The sequence below is a fragment of the Lemur catta genome, chromosome 1 (genome assembly GCF_020740605.2).
Source record: "Lemur catta isolate mLemCat1 chromosome 1, mLemCat1.pri, whole genome shotgun sequence".
Classification (NCBI taxonomy): domain Eukaryota; kingdom Metazoa; phylum Chordata; class Mammalia; order Primates; family Lemuridae; genus Lemur; species Lemur catta.
Window position 1 is genome coordinate 143,446,811 of NC_059128.1, and position 24,196 is coordinate 143,471,006.

Here is a 24,196-nt window from a genome sequence, read left to right on the forward strand (position 1 = left end):
TGGTGGTACTCAGCTTTTGGTTATCTGGCAATGTCTTAATTTCTCCCTCATTTGTGAAGCACAGTTTGTTGGATATAGGTTTCTTGGTTGACAGACCTTTTTTTTTTTTTTTTTCCCTTCCATGACTTTTAATATTTCAACCCACAGACTTCTGGCCTCCACATTTTTTTGATGACAAATCTGATGATGACCATGTGGGGAAATTATGATGAAAATTATCTTTCTAACAGCTCTACAGATGTTAATAATGGACCTTATTTTGTATCACACACCACAGAACACATTTTGATAGCATCATGATATCAGCTATGTTGTAGCATCACTCTGACACCAATCAGAATTTAAAGAAAAAGAAATTGGATATTTCAAGTATACACATGATGAGGCCTTTAAAACCCTAAAGTTATGACAGATTTTCAAACTATAAATACAAAGGTCCCCAAAATGTTGTACAGGTTTAAATTTCTAATAACTAAATATTAATCTCTATAATCATGTAAATAAAAAAAACACTTGCCTTCTTTAGAGAGGAAAATGTTCTTATAACCGAAAAATGAAAAAGCCACTGTGGGTTATCCCCAGCCCTGATTGTCTCATTTCTTTTCTTCACCTCATAAAGAGCCACCGTTATCAAATTACTAAAACCTATATAAGCCCCTGGCTGGGCCTAGGTCTTTGGTCCTTATAGCCCAGAAAGCTGCTTTCTGGTGACCTGTAGAGTTTGACCCTAGTGAGAGTGAGACTGTTTTTTCCTTGTTAGTTAGCATTGTTAGTGTAGTTTGTTAGTAGTGTTAGCATAGTATAGTTGGTATTGTTTGTTAGTAGTGTTAGCATAGTTAGTATTATTTATCAGTATTGTTAGCCTAGTTCATATAATTAGTATTGTTAGTGTTATCAGAACACAGTATTGTTAGTATTCTTAGCCTAGTTACTATAGCTGGTATTGTTCAGTAGTTCCTTAGCATAGTTTGTGTAGGTAGGTAGTGTACAGTTAGCATAGTTAGAGGTGACCATGCAGCAGGGCTTGGCCTCCAGTTCCTCCCTTGAGGAACTTAGCAACTATAAGGTCCTCAAGACCACTGGCCGGGGCAGCTTCACCAAGGTGATGCTGGCCCAGCACCTTCTTACTGGGACCCACGTGGCTATCAAAATTATCTTGAAGCAGAGACTTTCCAGCCTTGAAAGTGTCTATAAGGAGGTTGAAGCAATGAAGGCCCTGAATCATCCAAACATCCTAAAGCTGTTGGATGTCATATACATTGAAGACACCATTTACTTAGTAACAGAGTATGCGAGTGGCAGAAACCTTTTTGAATATGTACTCTGATATGGCCACCTGGAGGAGGCGGCCCAGACCAAATTCCAACAGATCCTTTCTGCCATGTAGTACTGCCAGCATAAGACCATGCACCGGGACCTGAAGCCCCACAACATCCTACTCGATGCCAGTGATAATGTGAAAATAGCTGACTTTGGCTTGGTCATGACATTTGGTGAAGGGAAGAAGCTGGATACTTTCTGTGGGACTCTCCTGTATGCTGCCCCAGAAACGTTCCTGCACCAGGAGTATAATGGGCTGGAGGTGGACGTGTGGAGCCTCAGTGTTGTCCTCTACATCATGACAACCAGGACTCTTCCATTTGACGGAGAGGTTTCAGGGACCTTGGAAGTCAGGTTGTAAGTGGAAGGTATATGATACTTCTTTTCTTTTCAGATGAACTCAAACTTTTTCTGAAAAGTTCCTCACCCTCGACCCCAGGTAGAGGCCCACTCTCTTTGAGATTATGAGTGGCAACTGGATAAATTCTGGGCAGGAGACACTGAGGCCATACACAGAGCTGTCTGCAGATGAGGCCTTAGGGAACAGGACACAGGAGGAGACCAGGAAAGTCCTCCAGGTTGCACAGCCAGATAGGAAGACCTCAACTTCTCCCTCTGAAGAGGGCCAGGGCTGGCAGGGGCTCACAAGGAGGGTTCTCAACTTCATGCCGAGACTATGCTGATTCCTGCTGGCCCAAGGGAGCTGCTGAAAAACAAAGAAGATGGTGCCCATGAATACAAAGGACAGCTGAGGCAGAGAAAAAAGCAACAGTCAAGCCATGCTTCCTGCATTTTATTTTAATAATTATGGTTTTATTCATATTATTTTTAATTGACAAGTCATAGTTGTATACATGTATGGGGTCCAATGTGAAGTTTAGGTACATGTACACTAAGTGGAATGTGACTTAAAGCTAATTAACATATCAGTCTTAGTAGAAATGCTAATTAATGTATCAGTCTTAGTAGGACGTATGTTTTTAGGAATTTATCCATTTCTTCTATGTTATCCAGCTAGCTGGCATAAAATTTCTCTTAGTCTCTTATGATCCACTGCATTTCTGTGGCATCAATTGTAATGTCTCCTCTTTCATTTCATATTTATTTGAGTTGTCTCTCTTTTTTTTTGTCTACTTAATGTCTTATTGTGTTTATCTTTAAAAAAACCCAACTCTTCATCTTTTTTGTTGTCTTTCTTGTCTCTATTTATTTGCTCTGATTTTTGTTATTTCCTTCCTTCTATTAACTTTGGGCTTTGTTCTTATTTTTCTACTTCCTTGAGGTGTAACATTTGGTGGTTGACTTAAGACCTTGCTTCTTTTTTAATGTTGGTGTTTATTGTTATAAACTTTCCTCTCAGGAATGCTTTTGCTGTATCCCATAAGTTTTGGTATGTTGTGTTTACATTTTCATTTGTTTTAAAACATTTTTATTTCCTTTTTGATTTCTTTTTGATCCATTCATTATTCAGGAGTGTGTTATTTAATTTCCATACATTTGTGAATTTTCCAAACTTCCTCCTATTATTGATTTCTAGTTTCATACCATTATGTTTGGAGAAGATCCTTGGTATGACTTTGATCTTATTCAGTTTGTTAAGACTTTTTTGCGGTCTAAACCTAGTATGATCTATCCTGCAGAATGTTTCATGTGTGCTTAAGAAGAATGTGTATTTTGATGCTGTTGGATGAAATGTTCTGTATATGTCTGTTAGGTCTAGTTGGTTTAAAATGTAGTTCTAGTCTGTTGTTTCCTCACTGATTTTCTGCCTGTGTGATCTATCCATTATTGAGTCCCCTATTATTGTATTGCATTCTATTTCTCCCTTCAGATTTATTAGTATTTGCTTTATATATTTAGGTGCCCCCAATTTAGCTGTATATATATTTACAATTGTTATACCCTCTTAATGAATCAAATCCACTACCATTACAGTGCTCTTCTTTGTCTCTTCTTACAGTTTTTGAGGTGAGATCTATTTTGCCTGATACAAGTTTAGCTACCTCTGCTCTCTTTTGGTTTCTGTTTTCATGGAATACCATTTTCCATCTTTTCACTTTCCAGTCTACGTGTGCTCATAAAGCTGGAGTGAGCCTCATATAGGCAGTGGATAGTTGAGTCTCATTTTTGTTTTTCTTTTTAATCCATTTAGCCACCTTATGTCTTTTCATTGAAAAATTTAATCCATTTACATTCAAGATAATTATTGATAGGTAAGGACTAACTATTGCCATTTGTTAATTATTTTCTAGTTGTTTTGTAGATCCTTCTTTTCTCCTTCACTGTCTTTGTGGTTTCTTTGGATAGTGATACACTTTGATTCCTCTCTTTTTCCTTCTACTAGAAGTTTTTGCTTACCATGCGGCTTACAAAAAACACCTTATACTTATAACAGGTTATTTTAAGCTGATAGCAATTTAACTTTGACCACATGTAGAAACTCTACACTGTTACTCCTGCCCCCAATTATAGTTTGTACCTTTTTAACTTGTATGTCCCTTAAGAAATTATTGTAACTATAGCTATTTTTAACCATTTTGTCTTTTAACCTTTATACTAGAGATATAAGTGACTTTCATACCACCATTACAGTATCAGGGTCTGGATTTGACTACAGTAGTCTCCCCTTATCCATGATTTCCTTTCCCAAGTTTCAGTTATGCACAAATGAGATCTGGAAATATTACTTGGGAAAATAAATAGAAATAAACATCCTGTAAGTTCTAAATTGTGTCATTCTGAGTAGCATGATGAAATCTTGCACTGTCCCACCTGGAATGTGAATCATCCCTTTGTCCAACATCTCCATGCTGTCTATGCTACCTGTCTGTCAGTCTCTTAGTAGCCGTTTCAGTTATCAGATCAACTGTCATGGTATCTCAGTGCTTGTGTTTAGTAATCCTTATTTTACTTAGTAATGGCCCCAAAGCTCAAGAACAGTAATGCTGGCAATTCCAACATGCCAAGGAGAAGCCATATAGTGCATCCTTTAAGTGAAATGGTGAAAGTTCTAGTCTTAATAAGGAAAGAAAAAATCACATGCTGAGGTTGCTAAGACTCATGGTAAGAACAAATCTATCCATGAAATTGTAAAGAGGGAAAAAGAAATTTATGCTAGCTTTGCTGTGGCACCACAAACTGTAAAATTTATGGCCACAGTGCATGATAAGTGCTTAGTTAAGAATGAACAGGCATTAAATTTGTGGGTAGAAGACATGAACAGAAATGTGTTCTGGTTAATGGGAATCAGGTTTAGGACTACCCATGGTTTCAGTGATTTCCTGGAGGTCTTGGAATCCACTCCCTGGGGTTAAGGGGAACTACTGTACTGAGTGTGTCTGCAATTACAGAACTCTAAATCACATGAAGAATATGACAAAACAAAATGGACAAAATGACAAATCCACAATCATAGATTTTAAAAGTCCTTTCTTAATTATTTATAGAATAATCGGCCAAAAATTCAGTAAGGATAACAAAATGTTGAATGATACATTAACCAACATTACCTATTTGGTATTTATAAGACACTCCAGCCAACAACTGCCAAATGTACATTGTTTTTAAATGCACATTAAATATTCACCAAGATAGCCATAAGTTGGGCTATTAAACATTACCCATAGTATCAAAAAACTAAAATTAGGCCAGGCGTGGTGGCTCACGCCTGTAATTCTAGCACTCTGGGAGGCTGAGGCAGGTGGATCGTTTGAGCTCAGGGGTTCAAGACCAACCTGAGCAAGAGCAAGACCTCGTCTCTACTAAAAAAATAGAAAGAAATTAGCTGGACAACTAAAAATATAGAAAAAATTAGCCGAGCATGGTGGTGCATGCCTGTAGTCCCAGCTACTCAGGAGGCTGAGGCAGTAGGATCACTTGAGCCCAGGAGTTTGAGGTTGCTGTGAGCTAGGCTGATGCCACGGCACTCTAACCCGGGAAACAGAGTGAGACTCTGTCTCAAAAAAAAAAAACCAAAAAAACTAAAATTATCCGTATTACATCCATGAACTACACAGAATTAAAGAAGAAATATGTGATATCAAATGTCTGGAAAATGTTCAAATGCTAAAATATTAAGGGACACACTTCTAAATAACTGATTTTCAAAGAAAAAAAAAATCACAAAGGCAATTAGAAAACATTCCAAACTGAAGGAAATGTGAAAATGTGCAATGTAGCTACTCAGTTAACCTGTGGAAATTAAAATACTTCTAAGTGCTTGTATCAGAGAAAACAGTATAAAATAAGTAATCTATGCTTCCACATAAAAAAGAGAGAAAGATAAAAGAATATTGAATAAAAATATGTAGAAGAAATAAAGTAGAAGATTAAAATTGGAAACCAATAAAATAGAAAAGGAAAAAAGACAATAAAGGAAACTTGTAAGGCATTAAGATGGTTCTTGGAACAGATTAATGACATTGATAATCTTCTAGAAAAATGGGTCAAAAAATAAAGAGAAAGCACAAATGACCAATATGAAGACTAAGAGAGAAAATAGTATAGACACTGAAAAGGTAATAGGAACAATTTTATAAATAAATTTGATAATTTAGATGAAATGAACGAAATGCTTCAAAGATACTACAAGCTACACAACCTCCTTCAGAAAACAGAGGAGGAAGGGACACTTGCCAATTCTTGTCATGAGGCCTGGAAAATCTTGACACAAAACCTGACAATGATGTTACAAGTTAATTAGAAGTCTCTATCCCCATTAACTTAGAAGCAAAAATCATTAACAAAATATTAAAAACAGAATCAAGAATTACATAAAAAGGATAACAAATCGTAAATGGTATTTACTTCAGAAATGCAACTTGGGTTAACATTGGAAAATCCATAATTCACCAAAAACATAATAAACAAGAAAAACTATATGATCTTATCAAGAGATGCTTATGCAGTTAAAACAACTCAGTATCAATTTATGATTTTAAAAAATGACTCCCAACAGACCAGACTTAGATGGGAACTACCTTATCCCAATAATTAAACCATTAGCTAAAAGCATATTCAGTGGTGAAATATTGAAAGCTTACCTTCTTAGATTTAAAGAAAAATATCAAGGGTTTCAGCTCTCACCACTTTTATTCAATAATATACTGGTGGTCTAGTCCAGCACAAAGAGGAATTAAAAAGAAATAAATATTGGAGAACTGGTACTTTCCTTATTCATAGACAACATAATCATGTATGTAGAAAATATAAAGGGATATATTTCAAAAATAGTAAAAATAATGTATAAATTAAGTAAGGTTCCTAAATAATTGTGTTTACAATAATCAAATGTATTCCTATTTATAAGCAAGAAACAGTTGGGAAATGACATTTAAAAGAAATATGATACAGTACTTCATTAGAATCAGAGACATCAACATAAACTCAGATTTAATTTAATATATAGATATAGATGGACACATATAGAAATAATTACTAAAGGTTTATATATACAGGTAAGTATCGATACATAGATTTCCTTGTTCAGTCTGCTTAGTGCCTATAAGCAAAAACACACCAAAAGCAACAACGACACACAGAACCCAGATTTTGGTTTCTAACACCATCCACTAATAAAAGTGTCCTTGGAAAAATGGCTTATTCTAGCACCGGGGCAGGAAGTATACAAGATGAGCCTGGAACATGTAAGTCCAGAAAGTAACAAAGTGCTAAAAAAAAAAAACATAGTTAACAGCTTATGTTAAAGGGACAAAGGCACCAACTAAGAGTTCCCAATGGCCAAAGCTGTAACTATGCAGAAAAAGAGTTTGAGAAATTTATACTGGATTCCTTTGGGTCTTTCTTGAACATTAACATGTGCTTGCATAGTGTGAAAAGCGGAATCTTGCTTCCTGATTTCAAAGCTTACTACAAAGCTGCAACATTCAAAACAGTGTGGTACAGGAATAATAGTAGATATATAGACCAATGGAATAGAATTGAGAGTCCAAAAATAAAATCTACATATCTATGGCCAACTACAATAGTAAGACAAATTTTAAAATGGGAAAACTATTTAAAAATACATTACCCTAAAGGATATATACACATTGCCAATATGCATATGAAAAGATGAAAAAAATCATTAACTATTAAAGAAGTGAAAAGCAAAGCCACAATAAGACATCACTTCAAAATCACTAGGATGGCTATAATCAAGATAATGGAAAATAACAAGGGTTAAAAGGGACGTAGAGAAATTGGAAACCACATTCATTGCTGGAGGGAATGGAAAATGATACAACCACTGTGGTAAACAGTTAGGGATTCCTCCAAAACTTAAAGAATTACCAAATGACCCAGCAATCCATTCCTAGGTATACATTCAAGAGAATTTTAAACAATTGTTCTAATAAAAAAATTGTACACAAATGTCCTTAGCAACATTATTTATAACAGTCACAGAGTAGAAACAGTCCAAATGTCTTCCTACTGGTGAAGTGATAAATAAAATGTAGTATTAATAGTATATGCATACAATGAAATATCATTATACAGCCATAAAAAGGAATGAAGTACTGATTATGCTCCCACACAGATAGATGATCCTTGAAAACACTATGCTAAGGGAAAGAAGAAAGAAGGCCACGTAGTGTACAAATTCATTTGTATGAAATGTCCTGAATTAGGAAACTCATAAAGACAGATAGATTATTCATTGCCAGGGTATCGGTGGAGGGGTGAGGTGAGGTAGTGAAGACTGACAGATTTTAAGTATCAAGTTTTGTTTGGGGTAAAGGGAAATGTTCTGGAATTAGACAGTGGGAATGGTTGTGTAAAACAGGGAATATACTAAAAGTCACTAAATTATGCCTTTTTAAATGTTAATTTAAAATTTGAATTATATCTCAATAACAAAATGTAATGAGGTGAAATAGAGACATTTTTCAGACAAAGAAAGCTGAGGAAATCCAAAAGTAGCAGACCTTCATTAAAGGAAATTCTCAAGGAAGAGGGAAAATGATACAGATGGGAATTGGAATCTACAGAAAGATGGAAGAGAGCCAGAAATGGTAAATTATAAAAATAGAAAATATATATTATACTAAAATAGCATATAATTAACTAAATTATAAAATATAACTGACCGTTAAAACAAAAATAACAATAACTTTGTGTTTAAAGCATATGTAGAATTTAAAAATACAACAAAAATAGCACAAAAGGTAAGATGGGAAAACTGTAAGCATAGGTCTGTAAGATTCATACACTTCACACAAAATGGGCATTGTATTATTTGAAGGTAAACTACAATGAGTTGAAGATGTATCTTATAAATCCTAATGCAATCATTAAAAATATACAGCAAAGATTTTGGCTTATTACCAAGAACCCAATTATGGAGATAAAAATGAATTCTAAAATATACTCAAATAATCCAAAAGAAGGCAAGAAAAGTAAAGAAGCAAAAAACAAACAAACAAAAAATATACACAGAAAAAAATCCAGATGGGACATGTAAAAGATAAACAGCAAACTGTTAGACTGACACCCACTGATATCAACAATGTCAATGCAATGGTGTAAACACCACAATTAAAGAGCAAGAGTCAAGAAAAAAAAAAACATTACTTGGAATAAGCTGGGACATTTTATAATGATAAAAGAGTATGAGAAGACATTGCTAAGATTTCTATTTTATTTCACCTAATTCTTATAAATTCTAGTGTTTCATTATAAAGCAAAACATATAAAACAATATAAATTAAGGTAAATATGTATATACCATTTATAGTTACTTATAAACAATATAAAATATCTTCATTGTGGTATTCAGCAGATAGTATATAACCTCCCAATCCTCACCAATATTTGTTCTTTTTTTAATAGTTAATTTTATTATTTTTATTTATCTTTAATTGTAAATTAACAAATTATAGTTGTACATATTTATGAAGTACAAAGTGATGTTATGATTTATGAATATAATGTGAAATAATTAAACAAAGCTAATTAATATATCCATCATATCTCAAATACTTATTTTTTGTGATGAAAACATTTGAAATTTACTCTCAACAATTTTATTTTATTTTTTATTATTATTTTTTTAATTTTCATTTTGTTTATTGCCTTTCAGGTCACATATAGAAATACTTTAGGTTAAAAAGTGAAAATCATGGATGTACCATTTTGTATTTAAACCCAACAAAAACGCAGCTAAGCACTAATTTCAGGGAACACAACAGAAGCTGTGACTGAGTCCTTTAATTCAGTTCAAGGAGTATTGTCAAGAAAGCACCTAGTTGTACTAAGTTCAGCATTATTAAGTGTGATTATTTTCATTACTTAGAGTCATATATTTTTTTAATTTGTAAGAGTATGTGAGAATATTCATTTGGTAAAAAATGCTTATGTTATTAAGGAGAACTTACGGATATCTTTTGGAAAATTCAGATGTTGCCCTTAAATTATAGATACTGTTTTTATATTCTTGAAAAAAAGATTATTAAAAGCGAGCCTTAAGTACAGTTCTGGTGCCATCTGGTGTCTAATATTGAGTTCAGCGCTTTAAATAAGAAAAAAATACGCACAGCAGAGGTATATACAGGCAGAGGTAAGTAGCCAGGTGTTCCTGAAAATTTGGGGAGATGCAACTGGAGACGTAGGCTAGGGCCAGCTCCTGAAGAAGGCCTTTATCTCAGAGACACTGAAGGGTTTTGGGCAGCTACGTGACATGATCAGATGTGTGTTTTAGAATAATTCAGCAGTAGGCACATAGGCACGGACAGTGACACGGATCAGATGTCTAAGAGGTCTGTGTTTCATGCCTGTGTTTACTGCCTGGATTCTTGGGCCAAACCCTGGAACAAAAGCCTCCTCCAAGAATGTCAGCAGGAATTATTGGCTGATTTGTTCACGTCTATATCACCACTGCCTAGAACAGTATCTGGTACATAATACTTTTTATTTAAAAATAAAAGGAGGGGGCGAGCCTGGCCACTCTGGGAGGCCAAGGCAGGAGGATTGCCTGAGGCCAGGAGTTCGAGACCAGCCTGAGCAAGAGCGAGACCTCCATCTCCTCAAAAAATAGAAAAATTAGCCAGGTGTGGTGCAGGCCCAGCTACTCAGGAGGCTGAGGCAGGAGGATCTCTTGAGCCCAGGAGTTTGAGGTTGCTGTGAGCTATGAGGACGTCACTGCACTCTAGCAGGGGCAACAGAGCAAGACCTTGTTTAAGAAACAGTAGAAAAATAAATAAAAGGAGGGTATTTTTCCATATATAAGACTACGTGATAACACTGTCAAAATACAGATTTCCTCCCGCACCCCTCCCCAAAGCGTATTTTTTTTTTTTTTTTTTTTGGTAGTCTTGCCTTCACACTAGCCGGAGATGCAGGCATCACTTTCCTCATCTCCCAGACGAAAACGCAGGAACTCAGCGAAGCTGCCCGTGCCTAGCTCCCCGCTTTGGTTCCTGCACTGCCAGGCCCCAGGGCCCCCGCCCGTCCCGTGTAAACCTGCTGGGCTTCGGGACCCTTCTTAGGCTTCCCTCGCGCGGGCTGCCCCACGCCCTTACCGCTCCGCGCCTCCAGGCTACAGCGTCTACCACTGGCGGCGCCAGGACAATGCTCTGGGAATGAACATGGGGAACAACCACCCTTCCGAAAGCACAGTCTTCACGTTGACGGTCCCCAGGGCACCCTCCGCTCTCCGCCGTTATCTGAACTCGGAGGACCCCAGCGGAAGACGCGGCATCCGATCCCACCGGTACATGGAGACTCTACCCAGGAGCAGGAAGGCTCAAGAAAGGCTGCGCAGACCAGCGTCTTCTGCCTCCGTCCACTGCCCTGATTTCACAGCACTTCCAGCCCTGCCGCCCCTCCACCGACTCCCACCGCCTCGGGGAGGCCCGACCGCCCCGCCACCCGCTCGGCTCCCTCCGCGCCGCCGCTCGGGCGCACCCGGCCCTGCTCGGCCCCGCCCACGCTCCCCTCCTTTCTGTTCGGCTCCACTCGGCCCCTTTCGGCTGCAGCCCCTCCCTCGGCCCATCCACTCGGCCCGCTCGGCCCCCGCCCTCGCGTGGCGCGCTCGGCCCCTTGGCTCCTTCTCCTTCGGCAACTGGAACAACGCGGGTCACCTGTTCGCCCCGCAGGCGCTCATTGCTCGGTCTGGCTCAGTCCACTTCAGCCCTCGTCGGGTTCCCTCCGCCACAGCTCGGCTCCACCCTGCCTGCTTTCTTGCCTCTTTAGTCACCTAGGAAGCCCCCTCGTGCGCGTGTCTCCCCTCACTGTCCCAGCTGCTCCGGGGGAGTTCTTTTCGAAAAGACCCGGGAAGGGTCTCACGAAGTGCCTGTCATCTTGGACACCACAGGAGCTGAGGATCAACCTGCAGGTCTGCAGTTCTGGACTATAACGGGGCGGGGAGACCGGCACCAGGAGACACAACGGCTCTGGTTTCTGGGTCTGATCTGCCTGGCTGTCCCAGGGGCCAACCAGAGAGCCCAGGTAACACAGCCTCGAAGTTCAGGGAAGGTAATGTCCCACGGGGGAAATGTTGACCAAAGAGATAGAAGAGAAAGGGCTGGGGAATACATTGTTGCCTTTTGTTTCCACAGCTGACTGTTGTAAGAGGCAGTGGTTCCACCGGCCTTTTGCAGAGAGCCTGCATGACAGCTGCATTGTCCCCTGTGGCTGTGGCCAGCTCAGGAAGGCACCACTCTTTCCTTCTTTCCCTTCCTCACTTCTTCCTTCACTTTGTCCCCTTGAATTGCGCATTCCACTACTGCATTTGCGCACAGGCTTTGCCTGAGCCTGTTCCTGGGGAAGGAGCTTTGCTGGCCTTGATGGAAAAGGGGCCCTTCCCTGAGACCTAGTTTTAAAGCACATTTCTCCAGAAGGGACTTGCCTTTACTTCAGCCAGTGTTCTGGGGAACTTCCAAGCTGGGACAAGTTCAAGTTCATGTGTTTGCCTATGTCTTCGATTGGGTTTTTTGGCCACACAGGCTGTGTGAATTCTGGCCCCAGTACTCATGAACACAGGCTTGTGGCTGGGAGTTCTTGGGGAGACTTTTCTGTTTTTGTTCCCACGGGAGCCCATGCCAGTACAGGCATCGTCACACGATTTCCCGTCTGTGCGGGCTTGGGAGTGAGGGTGAGCTGCAGTTCTTAGCTTACCCATTAGGGGAGCTGCCCCTTGGGGTGCTGACTTTGTGTGGACTTCAGACAGAACTCCCACCCTTCCCAGCACAGCCCTCGCCTCCAGACCATGCAGGCACATGGCCCATGCAGGCCAGGCTCTGGTCTGAGGGACCACAGAGGGCCCAGGGCCAGCGTGGGCTCCAGCCTCCCCTTGCCCATCTGGATTTGCCTTCTGGCCCCTAAGGGTTTCCCCTCCCTTTCTGCCACATCAGCCACTTATTTAAAAAGGTATTTTTCTCAGTCAAAGTTGTGAGTGTGAAAATAAGAAAGATATTTAAAAAAAATAAAATTAAACATAGAAAGGTATTTTAAAAGAACTGTTCAGAATCGTAGGTGTTCTATACCAGGAAGGCCTCTAGACACTTGCTGCCTATATTACCTAAAAATTGCTGCCTTTCTCCCCTATTTTTTCTCTCTCCCTCTTTCTTTCTTTTCCACAGAAAAGATGTATCCACTGCCTCTTGCATCCCGCCCAGAATGGGACAAAGGCGTGTCTCTCCGAGGCTTCCAGACTCCATCTCTGGAATTCAGAGTTCTGGTCTGCTCCCAGCCCCACCTCAGTGCTTGTCATGGCACATCTGCCAGAGAATGTCATAGACCTACTGCAACTGGGTTGTTCTGGCCCGATTGCAGAACGGGGGATGAACACAGAAAGAAACACACAGACAAAGATGGTACAAGACTGCAGTGCCAACAGCACCAGTCATTTTTTTGTTTGTTTGTTTGTTTTTTGTTTTATTTTCTTTTCTTTTTGAGACAGAATCTCGCTCTGTTGCCCGGGCTAGAGTGAGTGCTGTGGTGTCAGCCTAGCTCACAGCAACCTCAAACTCTGGGCTTCAGCGATCCTACTGCCTCAGCCTCCCAGGTAGCTGGGACTACAGGCATGTGCCACCATGCCCGGCTAATTTTTTCTATATATATTTTAGTTGGCCAGATAATTTCTTTCTATTTTTTTAGTAGAGACGGGGTTTCGCTCTTGCTCAGGCTGGTCTCGAAATCCTGACCTTGAGCGATCCACCCGCCTCAGCCTCCCAGAGTGCTAGAATTACAGGCGTGAGCCACCGCGCCCGGCCCAGTCGTTTTATTTTTATACTTTCTGCCCCGAAGCTACTTCCTGGTACATGGCTTTCTTTGATGTCTGGAGGTAACCTGTTCCATTGGTTCTGGGCGATTGCTCAAGGGAGGTTGATGTTTGCATCTTAACCTCTTTTTTGTTTTTTTTTTTATTTCAGCTCATCATGGGGGTACAAAAGCTCGGGTTATATACATTGTCTGTGTCCTGCCCATCCCCCTGAGTCAGAGCCTCAAGCATGTCCATTCTCCAGACAGTGCACCTGGAACTCACCATGTAGTCATACCTCCATCCCCTCCCCCCATCCCCCACCTCCCCGAGTCAGCACCTTCAAGCATGACCATTCCCCAGACGGTGCACAATGCACTCATCATGTAGGCATACACCCATCACCTCCCCCCACCCCCCGTCTCAGTCTGATATCCAATTGGTATCCTTCCCTGATGTGCATTTAGGTGATGATCAGGGAAGACCCCTAAGGCAATCACAGCAACAACAAAAATAAACGAATGGGACCTGATTAAATTAAAAAGCTTCTGCACAGCCAAAGAAACAGTCATGAAAATAGACAGCCTACAGAATGGGAAAAAATTTTCTCATACTACACATCAGATAAAGGACTGATAACAAGAATCTATTTAGAACTCAGGAAAATCAGCAAGAAAAAATCAAACAACCCTATCAAAAAGTGGGCAAATGACATGAATAGAAATTTTTCAAAAGAAGATATAAGAATGGCTAACAAACATGAAAAAATGCTCAACATCCCTAATTATCAGGGAAATGCAAATCAAAACCACAATGAGATATCACTTAACTCCGGTGAGAATGGCCTTTATCAAAAAGTCCCGAAACAACCCATGTTGGCGTGGATGCAGAGAGACAGGAACACTCATACACTGCTGGTGGGACTGCAAACTAGTGCAACCCCTGTGGAAAGCATTATGGAGATACCTTAAACAGATTCAAGCAGACCTACCATTCGATCCAGCAATCCCATTATTGGACATCTACCCAAAGGAACAAAAGTCATTCTATGACAAAGACATCTTAACCTCTTGATCTCATCACCGTGTGCAGGACAATAAGACGCCTTGGCTTGCGTGCAAGACCCCAGGCCCTTGGCTATCTGTCATAGGGAACGATTTGTTTGTTCAACAGGCCATGTCCAGACCTATTGATCTCTGGCCTCAAGAAGCACGTCCAGCTTCGCTGACTCTGGGCAAAAACCAATTTCCTGTCCAGGGGCGGCCCTGGTCAGCAAACAGCGGGCAAGCGCACCAGCGGTGCAGAGCTGCAGAGGCTCTAGGTTAGGATAAAGTCACGCCCTGCCATTGTGCAGAGTGGGAAACCGAGACACATAAGTTAGGGCTCACACTGCAACCAGACAGAACCCGCTTTTCACACAGTGTGGGGAGAGTGAAAGAATGGCTAAAAAACAGGTTTAAAAATAGTTGTCAATGCCCGCTCTCAGTCAAGCCATGTACAGCTCTTATTCACTATGAAGAGAAAACACACACAACGTGCCATTCACTCAAAGTGAAACTCCAAATGAAGCCATCCATTTCAACCCAGTGTCAACTATTGTTCAGAGTCAATGGCTTTGAACAAACGGAGATTCAGGGAAAAAGCAGGTGCTAAAAAAGACGGAGAGGAATTAGCAGTTTCATGAAGCCTGTGTGTGCCAGCTGTCCACAGGAGGAGGTTTCTGAAGGTCTTTCTGTCTTTTCCTCCAGCACAGTGTCACCTGAGTGGGCGGGTACACCCTTGTGGCCTGGTCACCCACAGTGTGGGGTCTCCAAAGCCTACCTTTGGGACACAGGGCCCTGTACACACAAAGCTGAATTCAGGTAACTTTCAAGGTGATTCAAAGATGGCAGTTTTTCCCTCTGGGCCTCTAGTGATAAATCCAGACAGCACAGGATCAAGTCTTAGCCGCCTGTCCAGCTGCCTTACCCCTTGCCCAGAACATGAGTGGGCCCCAAGGACGTTCCCTAGGACACTGGGACACCTGCCGTGTGAACCTGGAGCTTAATGCTTCCCCCTGCCAGGCCCTCTGACCTCTCCACCCCGAGGCCCCTCCCCTGGTGGAGCTCTGCCTCCCTCGGTATCCTGCAGATTCCTTGTTTACTCTTGCACTTTATAACTTCCGCTGTCTTTGGCCAACTGGAGTCAACATTACCATCCCCTCTGCGTGTTTCTGTGTCAGCATGGAAACAGGCAGGTCTAGGAAAGCAGGACTCTGGGGCCTCCTCACTGGGTTTTAAAAGGTGCGTGAATTCACAGTGGGCCCCTGTAGGGCTCCCACTGAGACGAGGCCAGGGGGCGCTTGTGGATTGGTTAGTTGTTCTTGTCACTAGGTCCTCAGAGCATCCCTTTCAGTCTCCTCTCGAAGAAGCCCTTTGAGGCCAGGCACCTATTCCTCTGCGATCAGGGTGCTTGTCTCCCTCCACTCTTGCTCACACTCCGGCCTGTCAAGCTTGTCTCTGCCAGCCTGTCTGCCTATGCACCGCACACTCTTCTCACAGACTCGCGCCCCCGAGGAAGGGGGAAGGGGAGGGCGGGCACTCGGCATACTGTGTGGGGACACCGGAGCTCTGCCCCTCAGAGAAGGGAGGCAGTGTCTCCTGGGCTACTGGTTCACGGAGCTTGCCAGCCCTGGCAGCCCCTAGGCCCTGGTGGGTGGAACTGCTCCCTGCTCCTGCTCTCCCATGTGGCTGGAACCAACCCCAAGCTTAGGGTTCCGGGCCCCTGCCCATGCGCTCAGCGCCAGCACCCGCCACCCATCTGGCCTCGTGTTCTTCTCCCTTGGGCCCAGCTGGGGATCACCAAGACAAGCACAGTCCCTGTGAGATTCCAGGGTTCAGAGACTGAGCACCTGGAGAAGCACGGGGTCTCCAAAGAGCAGAGCAGAGCAGAGGCTGCCCAGTGCCTCTGAGAGGGAAGGTGACAGCAGGGATCATCTCCTGGAGAGTAGGAAGGTACACGGGCATGGGAACCAGCCAGGCCTGACTTCTAGTCCCCCTCGGGCTCTCAGTGCAGGGGTGACTTCCAGCAAGTGGCTTTCCTTCCCAAGCTGGTGTTCTGCTCCACAGCACGAGTGGGACAGTGGCTGCCTCTGGGGGCTGTGAAAGGGAGTGATGGCAGGCAGACAAGGTGCCCGACTCAGAGTGGATGACAGAAAGGGCAACTTCTCTCCTGGTTGTGCAGGCGTCAACGACAGATCCTTGCGAGAGTTTACCCTGTGGGCACAGGGACACGGCTGTAAAGAGACAGGCACAGTCCCTGCCCAGTGATACTCCAGCGTAGCGAAGAAGACGGACATTGATCACACACCCATACACCAGAGGAAAGAAATAATGGACCAAGAGAACTGACAAGGAGGGAGACCCGATGTAGCTCAGAGGGTCACCGGAGGGCTCGGCACAGAGCAGATCTGCCACCCGAGGAGGTGGCCTTGTAGAGAGGGAGAAAGGGAAGGGGACACAGCTGGAAAGAGCTTGGAGAGTCTGAGGAATGAAAGAGTCTGGTCCATAGTGGCTGGAGTGTAGTGTAATTTGAGTTTAAAACAAAGAATACTGTCAAAATTTTATAAATCCCAAGAATTTTAAAAGAAGAGTTATTCATACATAAAACATGCCGCTCCTCTGCTCCCTGTCAACAGGACACAGGGACTTTTCAGTTTTCCCATTTTGCAGAGAGGCAAGGCCTTAAATGTCACCTCCCCCAGCCCCCACCTTGCAACTGGTCACCTCCAGACACCTCAGCAGAGAGAGGGACAAGCAAGCCTGCCTTGTGGGACATCTCCGAGGGGGTTCTTCTTCCAGTATGTGTCATTGGCAAAATCACCAGGACCACAAGCTCTAGGTCGGTGCCGTGCAGTAGCAGTGGCATGTGAACCATGGACGAAATTTTAAATTTCCTAGTAGTGATTTAAAGAGTAAACAGAAATGGGTAAAATTAATTTTAATAAAATATTTTATTAAGCCCAATACATTCAAAAGCATGTAATGAACGTAAAAGTTATTAATGAGACATTTTACATTCTTTTTTTCACACTAAGTCTTTGAGACTCTGGCAAATATTTTACACTTACAAATCACATTTTGACAGAGAGGAGACACATTTCAAGTGGTCAATAGCCACATATGGCCCGTGACTACCTCATGGGACAGCGCAGCTCTAGACATCATAATATTGCAAACGCTACTCCCAGGAGAGACAATTCCCCCGGCACAGGCTTCAGGCACCTGCCAGGGGTGATTCAGGACAATAGTCAGGGAGGCAGCTAGCACTAACAGCAACTTTGTGTGGAATTGTGGGCTTGGCCACAAGGGTCATGGGCTTGGCCAGAAGGTTGGCCCAGACTGCAGCTCCCTCTCACAATACAGCCCAGCTCCAGCACTCTTTTTGTGGGTAAACTGTGACTTCGTCTGTTTTCTCATCTCTAGCTCAGGCTGAGAGAACCCAGCTTGCAGCCTCATGGGCTGAGGGTCAAATGAGTCCCCGACCATCGAGGGGGACCTGGTGATGCTTGCCCTAGGGCCCAAGCCTACGGCAGCAGTTCATATGATGACCACAAGGTGGAGCCCCAAGGCTTCCATTTAGGAATGTTTACGGGTCCAACCACTGGGCAGCTTCTGGGCTCAGCACGGCTGTGGGAAGGAGCGGAGACCAGCCACTCTGAGTCCACAGGCCGTGCAGGCATCTGCTCTAGGCTCAGTTCCAAGGCCAGACACTGCCTGTAGGTAAATTTCTGACCTGGGTGGGCCTCCCGGCAACCTACCAGCCGAGTGGCCTCAAGTTACTCCTCTAACTTCCTTGGGCCTCAGTTTCCTCACCTGCAAGGGAGAGTTGGAAATAACAATTCCCAGTGCCATGCTAGTGCTTTGTAAACCATGGTGTGAACTGCACGTGCACATCATAACTGTCCTTTCCATTGTTCCCATTTGGTGGGCTGTACCACACTGGATTCCCTAATATGAGAAAAGGAAGAAAAAACTTGCCTGTTGGCTGCCAGACTATAATGTTCCCACTTGAACATCAGCGATTATCAAACTGGACACACTGTGATCGTGTTTGGAAAAGGCTCAAACAAGATCACTCCAATCCACAAAATGACCAAACACGCCCCACCTCTGATTAACATGAGTGAGTGCTGCTTCTTCACCAAGTGATGACTCTAACCCACTTCAATCCTCCATTTCCCAGGTAAAACCCATCAAGACACCCTGTCACTGCATTGGTCCTGCTTCCTGACAGCGTCTGACCCAGTACCAGCCCTACTTCCTGAATCCTTCCTTAGTCACAAGCCCAAATCCTGCCAGGAGCTCCTTCCAACCCCTCTGTGGAGGTGTGCCCTGGTTCCTTTGGTGCGTGTCCTCCTGTGCTGCAACAAACTAAACAAACCTAACTTTTTAACAGTAGACCTTCCTAATGGTCTTCAGCCTGTGAACTTTGAGAAAGAATTCCACACTGATTAACTGACATCAAAGTTTGTGTCTTAGTCTGCTTGCGGTGTCGTAACAGAATACCACAGACTGGGTGGTTTAAGAGTAGAAGTTTATTTCTCATGGTGCTGGAAGCTGGAAGTCCAAGATCAAGGTGTCATGAGGTTTGGTTCTCTCCTGAGGCCTGTTTCCTTGGCTTGCAGATGGCCACACCTGGCTGTGTCCTCACACAGCCTTTCTCTGCACGCACAGCCCTTACAAAGGCAGCATTGTGTTGGATTAGGGCCCAAACTTATAACCTCATTGAATCCTCATTACTTCCTTGAAGACCCTATCTCCAAATACAGTCACATTGGGGGTTACGGCTGCAATATATGAATTTGGTGGTAGGGGGACACAATTCAGTCCGTAACACTGGGATTTTAATTTTTTTCTGAGCATAGTAAAAAGGCCATTCAGGAGAGAAGAGGAAGAAGATTGCCAGATAGTTTGAAATGGAAAAGGTCACTGTCACTCAGAAATCCTTGCTGAGGGAGTGAGGTGGATTGGGAACAGGTCTACAGGCAGTGAAGAGGGTCCTAAGGGGACAGCTGTGTGTCAGCAAAGCCCTGGAAAGCCCAGCAGAAGGGGGCTGCTCTGAGCCGGTCCCCATTGAAGGAGGCTCTTTCACCCGCTTGAGGCTTTGCACAACGAGGTCCCTCTCCTGGCATGTCCTCCCCAGCTGAATGCAGCCACCAAGACTCTTAGGGAAAGATCATGCCTTCCTGTGTGAATTCCCAGAATACAGATTTTAATCACCCTTGTTACCCTGTTTGGGGCACCATGCAAAGCACTTTACATGTGTCTGTGCTATTCCTCATACCAATCTTGCCATATGGGCTTTAGTACCCTGATTTTAGCAATAAGAAAACTCTGGCCCAGGGAAAGAGTTTTCCCGAAGCCACACTGCCTGAGTGTGGCAGAGTTTGAACCAGGAGAGTGGGACTTTCACTAATTGTGGATGTTTGTCACAAAATTGTAACCCAGAAGCCTGCCAGTTTTGCTATACACACTCTCCCTCCCGAGAAATGCAACTGCCACAGATGTTTTTGTCAGCATAGCCATGTGTTTTGGGTGACACCAAGGATCAGAGAGGAGTCCTGAAGCCAAAGGCCCTCCACTAGGTGGGGCTGTCTCCCAGTCAGCTGCTCAGTCTGCTGCTCCTGGCCTTGGGGTGCTGGGGACAGGCAGAGACCCTGGGAGTGGAAGGGAGAGCTCAGTGGCCAGAGGCTGTATCCTTCTGATAACTGCTTATTGCCTACAGTTCCCCAAGCTGTCTCTCCTTGTAACCTAGAAGAGGGCAGAGGTAGAGACCCTGCCCTATTTGTCTCTGTACCTCAGCAACCGGCCTGAGCAAGGTAGGACATGCAATAGGTGCTCCATAAATACCTGCTGAGTGAGTTAACTGAGTGAGTTCATGATGCACAGCAGCACACAGAAGTGCAATGCATAATAGCGGCAATTGCCAATAACTCTTAAGTAGTTAATGGTACAAATGATGGCTTGTTTTGGAATAAACGGGCACTTTTGTTTTGGTTTGCAATGTGCCTGTAAGATTACTTCCTCAATGTATTGAGGCTTAAAAATAATTCAACCCAAACTAGGTTCCCAGAGAAGAATGACATACAGGTTTTCACATATGAACCACACATGGTATCATTTACTTTAAAAAACCAAAACCACACTAGTCGTGTCTCTCTCTCTCTCTCTCTCTCTCTCTCTGTCACACACACACACATGAATTTTCAAATATGACAACATGTTATCTAATTTGCTTCCTAAATTTCTTCCATTGGAGAGATGTCACAACCCAGGAGGTATAGCCATGTTGCTGGATGTATGATTTCAACAAACACTGGCTTCTTTCTGGAACCCAGAAGTGCACTTAAGCTATAGGATATATACTGGCTTCAAGGAACTATGCCTTTTAGCCTCTTTGCAAGCAGGTAGAATTGATCTGACATTGTAGATTTACAAAATCTTGATCATTGATCTAAGACACTTTTGGAAGGGGAATTTTAATGGAATTTTCCATTTAAGCCATTCAAATTATTAAAAGATATGCCTCTGTGTGCCCAATGCAGTTTCAAGGGTATTGTAGATTTGTTGGAAGTCAATGTGCTGAAGGTACTAAAATAATCAGTCCATTTACAAGTAGATATCAGAAACTTTGGAGTAAGCACAGCATCTGCAGTGCTGTAGGTTCTAGCACCAAGAGTATGAACTGAGTGAAATGACTCAGCATTGCTCCCTGGACACGGAGTACTCCCTCCTGGCCAATTGGTCACTTGAGAACCCACCGCTTACTCTACCAACTACGTCTGCAGGACTGTAAACAGCCAGATAAATGTCCTCTATAGCCACATACAGCCCAGATCTTCATTACCTTCAGATGTGGATAAACATGTAATCGTGATTGACCCAGAACAGATTCTTTGGGCAGCTGGTTCGAGCAGAAATAAATATTGTTATTGTTTTAGAGTTGAGTAGATCATAAACTGGTTCTGAATAAAATATAGATTGTTCTAGCATTGCAAGTATTTTTTTTCAGTTTGGTTTTTTTTTTTTTGGTGCTATGAAAGAGAAGTCTATAAAGGTACCTAAGAAAAAGGCTTCTTGCTGTATGACAGGTTAACTGTCATGCAACACTTCCCAATCTGGTTTCACCTGCCTTTACTTGTACCCACAAACTGCCCAAGTTTTCATTGCCAACAGTAGCCAAATAACTGCTAATTTCACATATTCTGAATGCTCAGTAATTAGATGGTCAGATGTTTCTTTCACGGTCTTTACTATCTTTGCACCTTGTAATGTACTTTTGAAACAATGTCAGTCTGTTCAGGTGCATTATTGGCTCTGAAGGATTAAAAAGTATACCTCAGGTGTCTCAAATTCTTGGTTAAAGTTTGTCCAACTGTGGAAGTTTATCAGGAGCTAATTTGGCTTGCACTGGACCCCGAATCCCCCTTGCTTTGTGGTCCAATTATATTCTTAGATTGAACAGTACCCACTGCAGCCCCAAAGCACAATTTGACCCCATAATATCACCTCTTGTTCGTTTCTTAGGGTCAGTGGACCTGCTGCATTTGTGCCAACTGGTACAAGGCTCCCTCTGGATTCATCCCTCCACCTTTGTGTTACATCATAAGCCCCTGGACTTTTGTTGTTGCTGGAATGACAGTTTGAAATAAATAAAATGCTCTTGAAGCCAATACTTTGGGAAAATTAGCTGTCACTTCTATAGTCACTGATGCCACATATATAAGGCTATCCTATAGGTGCATTATATCCTCGGCAGCTAGCTGAACTGATAGCCTATTTTTCAATGTCTGCCCAATTGGTAGGGACCCATGAGTTCTGATATTTTGTTCCCCAGATATTATATTATCTGTACAATGACAACAGAAAAAGCTGCTTTCAGAACATTATGAGAACCAACTATTATTTTCTTCATTTCTTAAAACAGATCCTCCAGAATATCAGCAAGCAATGTAAAGAAATTTTAGCAATTAATCTGAAATTCCCTACATAATTCAAAGGGTTAAAATGGAAATATTTTTATAATTCAATTTATAGTTCATTCATTTTCCATTATTCTTCATTGGTAAGTTCTACTTTATTGAGAACACATACCATATTTGGGGAGGGGGCAGTTATTTTTTTAATATTGCAAAGCAAATAGTTGAATGATGCCTAAAAATATTTTATCCCCAATACTTCTGTAGTTCCTTGCCAGATCCTGTTACCTATTGTTCCAAAAGGGAAGCACTTTTTAATCACTGTTGAACAGAATCTTGCAACAGATGATGTGAAAACGTAAACATTAGGACAGAAGGAGGCAGTAAGTGGCACTTTCCTCCTTCCCAACTCTCCAATTTTCTGTCTGATTTTTTTCTCCTGTTAGGGGGAGAAGAGGAAAAAGAAACTTTTTTCTGCTTCTGAGATCTCCCAGCGTGTGTCTTTTGACTTGTTAATCAGCTTTGGATTCTCACTTGGCCCTCAGCACGTCTGGTCTTTTACAATTCTCTGAGTTCTCCTTTAGCAAATTCCCTCCTCTCTCTTCTGTTACCCTCTCCCGTGGCTGCCTTCTCACTGTTCCCTGCCTGTGTTTGGAATCAGGAAATTCCAAGCCTGACTTGAGACCGTTTTTCAGCTGTGTGGCCCAGGACTCACTCTTTTCACCACTTCATCATCTGAAATGGAAATAATAATGCATAACTGGAAGGTGAAGACCAAAAAGAGATACTATGGACAATGTGCCTGGCACAGGGCCGGGCACGGAGAAGCACTTGGTGTATATCACTTCCTTCCCCTTTACCCGGTAGCTTCCCTCATGTCCACCCACTGATTCATTTTTCTGACACTATCACTTTTGTCATGTTACTTTCTAAGCCCCAGGCTTTAGACATGAGAGGTCTGATTAAGAGCTTAGACAAGGGTTTCTCCACCTTTTTTTCGTTATCACCCCCCAACGAGTCTTTTTAGACATTATATTCCTAATCACCTCCCCCCACCATGCAATTTTAATTCCATAGACATGCCATCTGCATATGTACTGTATGTATATCTATGTTTTATGCATAAAGCACAAGAACCCTCCAAGAACCAATTTTCACCACCTCGGAAGCAATGTCAGCATCACTGAGAATGCATGGCATACCCCATGAAACCTCAGTGCTAAAGTAAAATCCTGGTCCTGCCACATAGCCACATATGAGCTGTGTGGCCTTGAGCAAGTTCCGTAACTTCTCCTTGCCTCAGTTTCCTCATGTGTAAAATGAGGACAATAATAGTACCTGCTCTGTGGGGTCGTTGGAAGGGACCACATGAATTCATGTGTGTAGAGGGCTTAGCGCATGGCCTAGGATAGGGCCAGTGCTGCACAACTGTCTGCTGTGGTCGTTCCCAAAGCTCCCCGGAGGCCACAGTATAATGTGGAAAAACCTGGGCCAGGTGTTCCAGGTGGATCACACCCTCACTTCCCTTTCCTATGTCTCCCTCGCTCCTGCAAAGATATACTCAAACCAAGTCCCAGTTCTTACCTGTCACGTGCGAGCCCATCACTAGCCAGGCTGTCCCGCCATCCACACAGCTCCTCTGCCTGGGCTCTTGCCTTTACGCCAGCTCACCACACCCTCGTTTCTCTGCCCAGCAGAAGCCAAGCCGTCATCTGCAT